This window comes from Podarcis vaucheri (assembly GCF_965113315.1).
Source record: "Podarcis vaucheri genome assembly, chromosome: 8".
NCBI lineage: Eukaryota > Metazoa > Chordata > Lepidosauria > Squamata > Lacertidae > Podarcis > Podarcis vaucheri.
The window spans coordinates 21271411-21285231 of record NC_138766.1 but is presented as its reverse complement, the minus strand read 5'-3'; the positions used below and the strand labels follow the sequence as shown (position 1 = coordinate 21285231).

At 41.7% G+C, this 13821-nt stretch overlaps 1 protein-coding gene and 2 long non-coding RNA genes across 4 annotated transcripts in view; 2 read left to right on the top strand and 1 right to left on the bottom strand.

The window, feature by feature from the left end:
* The window catches only part of LOC309538833, a 379365-nt gene that overhangs the window by 3835 nt on the left and 361709 nt on the right, over window positions 1-13821 (bottom strand). The window contains exon 1 of one of the 2 annotated variants that reach the window (XR_014222361.1): window positions 566-646. The exons of the other annotated variant lie outside the window; for it this stretch is intronic. This is a non-coding gene — a long non-coding RNA (uncharacterized lncRNA). Of the gene's footprint in view, window positions 1-565; window positions 647-13821 lie in introns of those variants that run through there. 2 annotated transcript variants of the gene reach the window in all.
* CDH10 (cadherin 10) overlaps window positions 1-13821 on the top strand; it is a 408163-nt gene that overhangs the window by 152594 nt on the left and 241748 nt on the right. The window lies entirely within an intron of this gene.
* On the top strand, window positions 798-12914 carry LOC309538895. The gene is made up of 2 exons (XR_014222471.1): window positions 798-880; window positions 12629-12914. It is a non-coding gene; the product is annotated as an uncharacterized lncRNA (long non-coding RNA).

The following is a 13821-nucleotide window of genomic DNA, read 5'->3' as shown; positions in this document are numbered from 1 at the left end:
TTGTGCAAGAGGGAAAAAAGACATTTGCCCCCTCTCCTTGCAACAATAAATGTGAAATCCTTGTTTGGGTCTCACATTTTTCAATTAGTCCTCACTACCCGGACTGGCATTTGGGAACAGCATGGAGTCAGGATAGGTGGGGAAGATAGGGAGAGGAAATGGGAGGTATACTAAACAGGAGGCATTATTGAGTCGAGGATCTGCTGGTCCAGTATCCCCAGCAGGAAATGCTGGACCACAAAGCCATCATCCTAGCCCCCTCCCCTCACTTGTAAAGCTTAGATCCTTACCATACTTATCTAGATCTTTTTCCTGGTTACTTATCTTCTCCTTCTTGGCTATTTTTTTCAAATACAGAGAAAAGGCTGCTATAGAGTGCAGAAAGGAAATGTGGTTGTATGAATCAGTCCCAAAGTCACACATAAAGTTGATTCTTTGACACATACAAGGTTGTGAATATATATCTATTAGCCTCCACTTGATGGGTTACAAAGTGGCAAACCAATCTAAAACTTTTCCCCAATAGTAAAAGTTAATATAGCCCCAAAATAAAAATATTCATCACCTGTTATGGAGATCCATCTTGACAGGGCTGAGATGCAGTCTGACTGTTAACTGTTTCTGGCTTTACCAAGACTTAAAGCATTCTCTTTGTGACATCATACCTGACATCAGAATGGCATATTTCCATTCAGCCTAGACTATCTCCATGCCAACAGCAATGGCCAGTAAACTTCTGCAGCCAAGTAACCATCAACCTGACTACCTAGTTGTTTCTATTTAGACTATTGGATGTTTATTTTTTGCTCTCAAAATCAAAGCCTGAAGAAGAGCTGTGTATGATCTGAAAACCTGCTTCCACTGTTAAAGAAAACTACCGGTAATTGTTAAGGACTGGGCAGAGGAGGAATGGTGACTCTTCCAGGGAGGAGGAAGAGGAAACAGTATAGATTTACAACATGGGTTTGAGCAGCTCAGAGGCAGATGAGGAGGAAAGTTGGGAAATCATGGGAGAGCCAGAACAACACCCAGCTGAAAGCATTCCAGACCCTCCATCTCCCAGAACAGTCTGTAACCTGAAGTGTCTGTAACCTGAAGCATCTGTAATCCGAGGTACCACTGTGCTTTATTATTTATACCCCAGCCACTCTGGGTGGCTCCCAACAGAATATTAAAAACATGATAAAACATCAAACATTAAAAACTTCCCTAAACAAGGTCACCTTCAGATGTCTTCTAAAAGTCAGATAGTTGTTTATTTCCTTGACATCTGATGGGAGGGCGTTCCATATGGCGGGCGCCACTACCGAGAAGGCCCTCTGCCTGGTTCCCTGTAATCTCACTTCTCACAGTGAGGGAACTGCCAGAAGGCCCTCAGAGCTGGACCTCAGTGTCTGAATGATGGGGATGGATCCCTGTGAGATCACGCCAAATGTCCCTAGGTTCCAGCATCCTGTTTTCCCTGCGGCCAACAGAGAAGCCTGGACTGAGCTCACCTTGTTTGCATATGCTCATCTTGCTTCTCCTTTTTATGCAACAGGCTGGTTTCCTTGGAAGCTGCTGAACATCTGTACAAGGGCAGGGATGGCAGTTGCTCGATGGACTCGTAGCTCACATCATCACACTGTCCCCTGAGCCTTCGGGGAAAGTAAAGCGAAGCAGCTTCCCTACAGCTTCCCTGTGGCAAGCGGGTGATGAAAACACTTCTCTTGCACAGTCAGGCTGCGACTGCAAGCAAAACACTTCTTTCCCCCTTAAGAAAATATGTGCTTAATTAACAAAATCACCCAAGAGAGCCAGATTGCAGAGCCCCAAAGGCCACAAGTTTGACATCCCTGATCCATCTAATTTAAACTGAAATATTCACTTCTCAAATTCTTTGCAATTAATTATAAATTCACACTTGTTGGAATTACTGTGGGGATGAAGTGACATCTTTCCCCATGAAGAGCTCTTTCCCCATAACTATGTTTCAATAAGCTGTGTTTTCTGGGGGTGGAGGTTTTTTTGGGATGAACAGCAACATGGCTATTGTCCAGTCATTTAAAAAAATCTAGTAAATCTAATATCATTTTATACTCTACTGTACTCCGAATCCGGAACTGTGAAATGGAGTCTCCCAGCCATTAGAATAAACTAATTACATATATATATATATATATATATATATATATATATATATATATATATTAAGGAAGCTAATTGCAATAGATCCATTTTTTTAAAGAAGAATTGGTCCCTCAATCCAGCTTTATTTTACACTTTTAAAACTACAGTATTCACTGGATCATAGATGTATAGATGAAAAAAAAAATAAATTTCAACAATACAGTGCATTGTAGAATGTTTATTGCGATTGCATTTCTTCATGACAACCAGAAATATATGTGCACCTAAGAAATAATGATATGTAGTCAAAACGCAGTGGGGGGGGGGAGGAACAATGTCATTTGTACCAGCAATCCGAGGTCTGTTCTTGAATGTATTTGTTTAAATTGAAGGTGGGAGAGTTCCAAAACATGTGTTTCAGTTACTTTTCCTCCTAACAACCACAAACAGATACGCTCCTGAGGAATGCTCGCATGTAGCCTGAAACAAAATTGCTTGTCTGTAAGACTGCCAAGCCAGGATGAGACATCATGTAACCATTTTAGTCAGAAAGGGCTAGCTGTAAACAACTACATTAAACACATTGATAGATGTGTACAACGTTGTATAGCGAAATATTCTTTTTTTGGTCAGTCTCTTTCCCTGTGGAAGGGATTGGGGGGGGGATCTGATTCAGATCACATTTAAAGGCAAGCCTACATAGTCAGCACTTTCTGAAAAACCCACACAAAGCACAGCCACCCAGCAAAATTTGCATCTTTCCCAAATTTTGCAGTGCGGTGGTTCTTCTTTTTGTACAACCTGAAGTAAAGTGTGCATAAAAGGCATGAAATATACTCGGAGTCGAGAGTGGATTTCATGCTCTTTATTCAGCTCATAGTGGTGAGGAGGAATCAAAGTTCACCCACAATATCTGCTTTATATACATTATTTACACAATGGGCTGCACGTGATTGGCTAATTCCAGGATTCTCCTGTAGGCCAATCAGGTTGTGGATTCACTTCCACCTGGAGCTGGATTGGGCGGCTCCTGCGGACCAATCATACTGCTGCATTGTTCTAGGACCAATCAGACTGCTGCATTTTGGATCCTATTATTCTAGGACCAATCAGACTGCTGCATTTTGGATCCTATTCAACTCATAGGCATATATTCGCAAAAACAATACACAGAAATGCATTACAATGGGGGAGCCTGCACTGCAAAAATGTTTACGGTAGACAGCATTGCATCCCAACGTGTCTATTAGGGGAAATTCACTCTGAAATCCTGGTGGAATTACATAAGGACCTTTTTAAAATAAACAAACAAATATGTCACAAAACGGTGCAGAAATGTGGAAAACTGAATTTAAGGTTGCCGCCTTTCCGAAGTTGTAGCCATGCTCAAGGCGGCTTACAAAAGTAGTCAAACAATAAATGAACATCAAATATTATACAACAAAATCAGAAACTTTCCACATAAATCTTAAGATACAAAAAATTAGCAGCAGCAGCAACAACAACGCCCCCTAAAAAATACCCCAGGCAGCTCTCACAAATTTTAAAATATCAACTTATCTATAGGCCATTTTCCTTTGTCCAGGCCATTGGTCTAGAAGACAGAGTAAGTGACTGGATTTGTGAAGCATATACTTCTCATATTATAATAACATCTGCCAACGCCCTTCTCCAAGCACCTCTCCCATTAGAGGTGAGGTAGACTTGAACAAGCCAGAGGACTTTTTAAATGGCAGCGTTGACCCTGTTATGGGATGCCCTCTCCAAATGGATTTGCCTGGCACCAACTTCCCCAGACTCCATGCGCCTTGCACAAATTAAAACACCACGAATAAAATCCAAAAGGCTAAAAACATAAAGTATGGTCTTTTAAAAAAGCAATTAAATTCTAATAGAATTAGAATTGTCATCCCTTGTGTACCGGACAAAAACACTTTTCAGATCAAAGAGTTCTCTGCCTTTTCGAAGATGTTATCTACTGTTTTTTACAGCTGATCTACTGTTTTTTACAGCTGCCAAGACCACATAACACCAGTCTTGAAAGACCTACATTGGCTCCCAGTACATTTTCAATCACAATTCAAAGTGTTGGTGCTGACTTTTAAAGCCCTTAACGGCCTTGGCCCAGTATACCTGAAGGAGCGTCTCCACCCCCATCATCCAGCCCGGACACTGAGGTCCAGCTCCAAGGGGCTTCTGGTGGTTCCCTCACTGTGAGAAGTGAGGTTACAGTGAACCAGGCAGAGGACCTTCTCAATAGTGGTGCCTGCCCTGTGGAATGCCCTCCCATCAGATGTCAAAAAAATAAACAACTGCCTGATGTTTAGAAGTCATCTGAAGGCAGCCCTGTTTAGGGAAGCTTTTAATGACTGATGTTTTAATGTACTTTTAATCTTTTGTTGGAAGCCACCCAGAGTGGCTGCGGAAACCCAGTCAGATGGGTGGGGAATAAATAATAATAAATTATTATTATTATAATTCAACTACTATGTTTTAGGGTTTTGCTTGTTTCGTGTCTGCACACTGCACAAAATCCAATATGACAAAAGTAGCATTGGCATGTTATAAACAAACAAAAAGAAAGGATGAATAGGGGAGCCGATCAGATGTTTTCTCCCTTTCTCTCCGCCAAGTATATGGAACTAAAACAACACGCCAACCACTTATCTATATTTACCAAAAAGTAAGTCCTACTGGGTCTAATGGGAAACCCTCCCTAGAAAATGTGCATAGGATTACAGTTTTCAGCACACTTAGTGGGGAGAAAGTAACATTGAGCTCGGTGTGACTTGCTTCTGAATGAACGTGCTTAGAATCATAGGACACTTCACCTCTCAGGTTTGAGAAAGCGTAGGACAGAGATCGCTTCCTCTTCGACTGCACATAGGGGCTCGACATTGGAAAAAAGCAGAAAGGTTGGAAGGGAGGAGAAAGCTTACTTTCTTTCTTTCTTTCTGATGTTTTAGGATGTCCCCTTTTTAACAAAGGTCCCAAAGTGGTTGATGAGTAAAACTAATACTAATTTAAAATAATGTATATTGTAATGTATAATAACAGATCTGGATATTCCGCAAAAGAGGAAGGGTACATTTTAATATGCCAGAGTTCTGATCATGGCAAAATGGAAGAGTAATGAAATCCCCTCTATACAAGATTGGATTCAAAGGCTGACAGAATATGCTGGTCTATCAGGGAAAAAATAAAGAATAAACCAAAACAGGTATTTGTCTCAAAATGGGAGATTTCAAATAATATTTAAAAAATAAATATAGTAGTTTAAATTCTGTTGCAGCATTTGAGGAACTTCAGTAATAGTTGCAAGGTAGAAATTAGATATATTTAGAAAAAGTTTAATTATGATAAAAGTGTATTGGCAATAAGTAATATGAAATCGAAATATGGGACAGACAGGAGGTTGGGTCTTTAGTGTTAAGACCATATTTTTTATTGTTTGTTAAGAAAATTATGTGTCTATGGTTATTCCTGTGTGTAATTTGGTATTTGTGTTTTTTTGTTGTTTTTTTCTTGCTGTATCAATTAAAATAATAATAATATTGTATATTGACATAGTTTAGCAAGAAGAAGAAAAAGCCCAGGTAATTAAAAAGGAGTAGAACTAGTTGTTTTCAAACCAGTTTAAGTATTATGTTGAAAGGTCAGGTTATTTTTATTTATTTAAAAAACAACAACAGGGAAAGGTTTTCGCCTGGTGAAACAAAGACTTTGAATAGAGCACCAGGTGAGCCTCTTTGAGGAGGACATTCCACATGCAGTGCACCACAACTATAGAGATATATACAAAGGCACTTATAAATTAGTTAACATAATCAGTGCTATTTTTCTAGAAAAACAGCTGCTCTGACAATGGTGCATACCTAAGATGTGCCAGAATTGAGTTCTAATGAGTTCTGGCTGATCATATGTTTATATATATCAGGTTTATCCATCTCAATAATTTTACAGTTAATTTACCATTTCAAAACTTGACATCTTTCCCCCTCTTTATGTGGTTCCTTAAATTTATTTTTAATACCTTCTGCATATCCAAATTAACTTAGCTTAGTCATTTATTCATCTACTTTAAATATATACTCTTATGAAACTGCAGGTTGTTACAATAATCCTGCCATGTTCTTATCTTTTTACAATTTATCTGTAAATATTCAAGAAACGATTCCCATTTTTTAATAAAAAGTTCGTTATCTTGATTTCATATTTTTCCAATAATTTTCACCATTTCTGCATATTCCATAAGTTTTTGCATCCATTCTTCCTTTGCTAGGACTTCTTTCCATTTTGGGGCAAGTAACATAATTGCCGCTGTAGTAGCACACATGAATAAGTTTCTGTACAGTTTGGGAAGTTCTGTCCCTATAATTCCCAAAAGGAAAGCCTAGTTCTGGCTGATAAAAACCCCTGAAAATAACTGAAAAGGCCCTTTCTCCAGTCACTGCCCTCCTCACGTCAGAGGATGTGACCAGGGTAGGGGGCAAAAAGAAATTTCACACCAATGAGGATATTAAACAGCCATGGCTTCCTTCAAAGAACGTGGAAAGTTTAGTTTGTTAAATGTGCCAAAGATTGTTAGGAGAACCCTATTCCCCACACAGAGCTACAGTTCCCAAACTGGTGTTATAAGAAAAAACTGTTCCTTTTCCCTTATGGGGTATCCAAGAGCCCATATAGAGTCCTTAAGTGGGTTCCCTATTGGTAGGGAAAAATAACAGAGGCCAGCTAGAGTATACTGAGAAGCAAAGTGGCTAGTAAGCCTGATCTTTATTAAACTGTTGCAACAGGGTCCCCACTCACCACATGCTGGAGGGAGGAGAACCCTGAACAATGGTGCACAAGTCCTTATATAGGCTTTTGAAATTGCCCACCCTATAGCCCAAGACTACCCCTCTAAAAATCATACATACATCACAAAAGGAGGCGGTCCACAGCAGAGAAGGCGGTCTTCAACAGAAATCCTGTCTGCCAGGATACCTGATAATGGTCACTGACTGCATTACATGGGCAGCCTGACCATTCTTTTTGTGATAGTTAATACTTTAGTTCCTGAATCCAGGTCACAGGCTCACCCTGTTCATACATAAATACGCCCTTAAGACAGGATCTGCAAGCAAAAAAGGCAGTGGGGAGGCTTTCCCACCTCCTCCCTCCTTGCAGAGAAATATTTGAGGTCTATTTGGGAGAGTCAAAATGGCTTCAGGATTGCTCTCCTGTAGCCTACTATTTCAGACGTGGTTTATATACTTATGTGTGTTAATTTATATTTGAGACCTTAGAATTCTTATAACACTGGTTTAACGGTCAATCCCTCTTCCCAAGAAACTGGGGAAATTGTAGCTCTGACAGGAAAAGAAATCTCCTCACCACTCTCAGGACCCTTAAACTATAGTTCTCAAGCTATAGTTCCCAAAATTCTATGGGGGAAGCCATGACTGTTTAAAGTGGTTGGACTACATGAATCTCAAGATCCCTTCGAGCGCTACAATTCTATGATACTGCTTTAAATGCAAAGTTTAGATGAGTCCTCAGTCTCTCCAGTCTCCGATAAAGGTACCACTTCTGGAGCAGGGAGAGTTCCAGTTATAGCAACCCCCAATGCTCTTTCCTGGATGTGTTTTGACTTAGGACCATCCACACTGTTCCAACTTGTTGGCATGTAATGCATGTCGCACATAATTCTAGGTTATTAAATTCCCGAAGCATGCAATACACAAACTTAATAGATTTTATGCAAATTGTTATATAACAAAATAACAGCAGATGGTACTCATCACATCAGAATCTTTCCATAACAATTTCATATTTTGTTTAAATTAAACAAAACATAACGGTGCCTCAGTGGCCTCTAACTTATTTTAATTTATTCTACCCTACTGTTTTCCTTGCTATTTCCGCATCCCTTTGCACAACATTGCAATAAAATATTTGTTTTAATATTCCTTAGATATTTAGTAGTTTACTATTTTTGAATGGTACAAGGGACTAGTAAAGTTATTTGTTTGTTCATTCCCCCCCCCCTCCATCAGAGGGAAATCTATTGCTAGAAATATGGTACATAACTCACAACACAATACAGCCTAGAGGAGAGAATTAAAGCTTTACTCCAGAAATCTTCAACTAGTATCTTTTTAAGCTCGATTTTTTATATATACATTTCCATAATGCTTCCCCCTCAAAACTCACTCCTTTTCCATCTTTTCTGCCTCTGGCATAGTCAGAAGATAAATGATAGAACAAATCAACCTGAAAGGAGTTATGAAAACAAAACAAAAACATCAGAAATGGGGAGCTAGGGAAAATAAAAACAATATAACTCCATTCTAGCTGCAGAGATGTTTAGAGCGCATGAGAATAGAGCTGTATACATATTGTTGCATCTCTGAGCAGTATCAAATTCCATACTGTCTTGGAATGAGGGACTGCAGAGACTATAGTGTCTTCAGGATATAGGGTTTATTTACACACACACACACACACACACACACACACACACACACAGTGGTACCTCGGGTTACATACGCTTCAGGTTACAGACTCCGCTAACCCAGAAATAGTGCTTCAGGTTAAGAACTTTGCTTCAGGATGAGAACAGAAATTGTGCTCCTGCGGCACTGCAGCAGCAGGAGGCCCCATTAGCTAAACTGGTGCTTCAGGTTAAGAACAGTTTCAGGTTAAGTATGGACCTCCAGAACGAATTAAGTACTTCACCCGAGGTACCACTGTGTATACACACACACACACACACACACACACACAAACAACCTGAGCCTACAATGGAGGTGCTCACAGCATTAACACCCGAAGAGGGTCTTGATTCTCCCATAGCCACAGCCTCAGATTCAAAACAATCAGTCATGGCTCTGTCTCCTAGCTGCCCAGGCTACAGCCTCCAGCTTCTAGTTTCTAGCCCACCAAACTCTGGCCTTTTGTCTTTCTAACTACCAGACAGTTCAGGGATATGGGGGTTCCATCCATCTGTTCTGTGGCACAGAGCTACTTCCTTTGTTACACTTGTGGCCCACACTTTGGGAGCCATTCCAAAGAAACTATTCCTGCAGTCAGGGCCTTGTTAGATCCAGGAATCAGAGAGGACTCAGCCTCCCCCAACCAGCAACCCACAATGATATATTTTGTTACGGAGCAAAATTCATGTGCACAAGAAGAAATGAGAGGCAGGAAGTATGTTATTGGATGCTATTTTTTTCACTTAAATCACAGAATTGTAGAGTTGGAAAAGACTCTGAGGACCACCTGGTCCAATCCTCAGCCATGCAAGAATATGCAGCCCTCTCTTGCAAGATCTTTACATTAAAAAAAAGCTCTCTGCATTTTGTCACACTAGCATGTGACCAAGAAAGAAAACACAGAATCCATGGGACAAGAGCGTCATTCTGCAGCTGCTCTGAACCTCTGGCCTACCTGGCAACAGGTTAGTATGTCAAGTCTCCATTCCACTTTCAATCCAGGTGTCCAAAGCAAAGCTCAGTCCCACAGAGATAATGGAGTATCAGAGCTGAGATTCTTCGCACTTAAGCAGACCTCAGCTGTGCTGCCCTTTTATACTTTGCCTACTGATTGCAGCAGCTGGGCTTGATAAGGCAGGTGACCCTCATCTGTTCCAAGCCTACCCCTGCTGTTCCTCCCAGAGCTAGCAAGCCCCACCTGGCCAACTAGGGAGTTGGGCTGTGGTCTCTTGCCTACCCCAGCCTCCTGGAGCTCTCTGCCCACTGCTCCCTATGCCTCAGAGCTCACCATGTTCATGAAGACAGGGTCCCCTCTGGCTATGCTGATGGCTCCTGCTGCTCTGGTTCCTGTGCACTGAACCCCATCCTCTATGGTTAATGGTTGCTAGGAATTGTAACACTGTGAGGGATAAACTACTATACCCAGAATTATCAAGGGTGGAAATGTGCTCTAAAAGTATAGTGTAGGCATTGTAGTTTGACTATATTCCAATTAGACATTAGATAGCCCTGGGTTGTCATGTGACTAACTGCAGGCTTCACTCCTTGCTGCATGACTGCTGGCTGATTTGGTTCGGTGGACCAAAATAAGCAAAGACGGTGATGCCAGTATCCCCCCCCCTTCATTAGGAGGGTTCCCTTCTTTAGTTCACAAGGGCAGAGCCATTCCTGTCAGGACTGAAAACAGACCCTCCAAGTCTTCCTATTTTCCAGGGATGACCCTGATTTAGAGAAGCAGTCCTGGTTTCTGATTTAATCCTGGAATGTCTCGCTTTTCCTTAGAATGTCCCTATTTTCATTGGAGAAATGTTGGAGGGTATGGAGTTATCTGACCCTCCCCCCCCAAGTAGTCTGAAGACAACCCTGTATAGGGAAGGGTTTTGTTTTTTTAAAAAAAAAAAGTTTGATGTTTTATTATGCTTTTAAATTTGTTGGAAGCTGCCCAGAGTGGCTAGGGCAATCCAGTCAGATGGGTGGGGTAGAAATACCATATTTACTCGAATCAGAACCTTGAAACCAAAATAAGTATTTGCTGTCAAATATAAATGTGCCATCCAATCTAATGCACACTTTAATTTTCGCAACGTAATTTGGCCAAAAGAGGTGAGCATTAGATTTGAGTAAATACGGTAGTAAAATAATTATGGAATGGGACGTACATATTTTTATCAGAAAAATATTGGAGGGTATGTGGGGGGGGAGCAGGGATCCTGTTAGGCATCTGTGCCCTCCCCACACAACATATGGCTGTTGATTCATCTAGGATGACTGTTGTGGAGGGTGGGGGTGATTTTTTTAAAAAAACCAGTCCTCCTGTCAGACTGGGAATATCCCCTCACGCACCCAGTTTAGGATATTCCACCATTCTTCTGCAGCAGGGGTCTGCAACCCGCGGCTCCGGAGCCGCATGTGGCTCTTTTACACCTTTGCTGCAGCTCCGAGGCGGATACTAGCAAGGGGAGGAGGTGCATTGTGCACCCCGACACTCCCCACTGTGGCGGTGGCTGTACTGGCTGTGACGTCGCATGGGGGCGGTGCGTGCGTTAGTCATGCACCTTCCCGACGTCACCTTCCCGCCCGCCCGCTACATTGTAAGGGGCATGTACGCTGGTCACTGCATTGAAAGGGGGCATGTACGCTGGTCACTGTTTTGAAGGGGAGTGAAGAACACACACACACACAAAGGTAACTTGTTAATTTAATGTTTATTTCTATGAGGAGGAGTAATTCTGAGAGGTCAAACAAAGAAAGAATAAAAAAGTGACAAAAAAGTTATTTTTATAATGACGAGTTTTGCGGCTCCCAGGTTTTTTTTCTTCGGAAACGGGTTCAAGTGGCTCTTTTTGTCTTAAAGGTTGCAGACCCCTGTTCTGCAGCATTTCTTTCCTTTCAGCGAAGCAAGGGGCTAATGTCTATGTCAGACAAAGCTTGAATAATAAAGAAAATGGTAGTGCCATATCATACTGTCTGAGAGAAACTGAAACAACATCATGAGGCAAGAATGACAGTTGGTCTACCTTCTCTGTATGATGGCCTCATGGGGGAAAAAACTGTCCCATGAGCCCTTGCTGAAGAGGGGAGGGGAAAGGCTATAAAAAGCTGCTTCTCTTGGAACTCACAACCATTTTGCTTTGAGAGCTTCCCGCCCACCCAGCCTCAAGTTAGAGCCTTCACTGAGCAATTTTGGGTCACTGGTTGACAGGGCTGGAAAGGAACCTGATTGGCACTTGGTTGTCCCCCCCCCCTTTCCCTTAATGAAATTATGGCTTTCCTCTGTTAGGCAGAATAACATTGTTTGTATGAGGGAGGAACTGGCATTGGTTAGGATCGACATATTACAGTGGTACCTCGGGTTACAGACACTTCAGCTTACAGATGCTTCAGGTTACAGACTCCACTAACGCATAAATAGTACCTCAGGTTAAGAACTTTGCTTCAGGATGAGAACAGAAATTGCGTGACGGCAGCGGGAGGCCCCATTTGCTAAAGTGGTACCTCAGGTTAAGAACAGTTTCAGGTGAAGTGAAGGACTGACCTCCAGAACGAATTATGTTCTTAACCCAAGGTACCACTGTATAGGGGCCTGAAAAGAGGACTGGCCATGGCAAACCCAAGCGTGGGTTCGATATCTGCCCGGTTGGAATCTGCACCCTGGTCCCCTGTGAGACCTTGCTTGGCTTGGCTTGCAGCATGGCAAGGTTCAACACTGGCCAACTCCCATCATACAGATTTGGAGCGGTCCAAACCCAGCGGATCCATTCCATCAACATGGGGCTTGTTGAATGATGAACTGATCCTGGGACCCAATGCCATGCCAAACTTTGCCCTGCCTGCTGCTGTTGATAAAGATTTGGCCTGATTTTATCCCACCACCGTTGTACAGTCTGGTTATTTTGCTTCTCTCATGGGTCACATGATGCGCCTGTCTGGGCAAGCACATATGCCTTATGTAATTTATTCTCTCTGAGTGTCAAACAAAAGTTGGGAGCTGAGGATCACGTTGTGTGGAAGCTTGCATGACAAAATGTACTCTGTTGTTTGAGGTGCCAGAGATTCCCCCCGTATCTCCCTTCATCTCCGATGCTTTGAGCTGTCACTGAAGCTGGCAGAGGGTCTTCCATCCCACCCACCTTCTGCCAAGGCTGAAGTTTCCCACTTCTCCTTGACAATTGTGTGAACATACTCAGGCAGTGGTACCTCGTCGTCATTGCTGCAGCCTTCTGCAGGAAGGTGAATTTCCCGAGGAAGTGCACCATATAAAAATATCAACATAATTCGGAAAGAGGAGCAATTGTGATGAATTAAATATTATTCTAAATAATGCAACAACTGTGCTGTTGATTGGACCATTTGTTTTAATATTTCATTAATTGAAACTCTGCATTTCCCTGTTATTGTGCTGCTGCTGCTAAACAAAGTCACAGGTCAACGAAATTAAGTAATAGGATGTAACATTCTGCGCTTTTAAAAATGTTTATGTTCCGTGCAAATGTTCTTTGTCATTATGATACAGTAGCTCTCTGTTCTCAGTAGGCACTTATTTTTCTTTCTCTAACTAGATATGAGCCTAACAGGCAGCTCAGGTTTTTCCCCCCTTAACTAATTACAGGAGAAAGGGAGCCCTGAGGCTCTGTTCAGACAACATTTTATTCCATTTTCCTGAATTTTCTTTACCTGATAATTTCCATGTTTTATGTGCTTTTTCACATGGCTTAAAAGCCATGTCTGGAAATCTAGCAGAATCCAGTGGAAATTGAGTGCTTGTTGTCATGTTAATTGGTTCCAGTAAGAAATTCTGTTTGTAACCTCATTAACCATGGAATTTGGGGCAGCATTTCTTTTAAAATGTTTTTATTTGATTTTACAGATATAAATTTCTAGCAAAGCCAAATACATATCCATTTAAAGAGACTTCTCTGAATCTCGAGACTTCCCCCCATCCCCTCCATGGGTCCTAATGCCAACATTTTCAACTGCATATTATACCATAATCTATATTTTATATCTGTCCATATTGTCCATAGTACAGTGGTACCTCAGGTTACATACGCTTCAGGTTACATACGCTTCAGGTTACATACGCTTCAGGTTACAGACTCCGCTAACCCAGAAATAGTGCTTCAGGTTAAGAACTTTGCTTCAGGATGAGAACAGAAATCGTGCTCCGGTGGCGCGGCAGCAGCAGGGGGCCCCATTAGCTAAAGTGGTGCTTCAGGTTAAGAACAGTTTCAGGTTA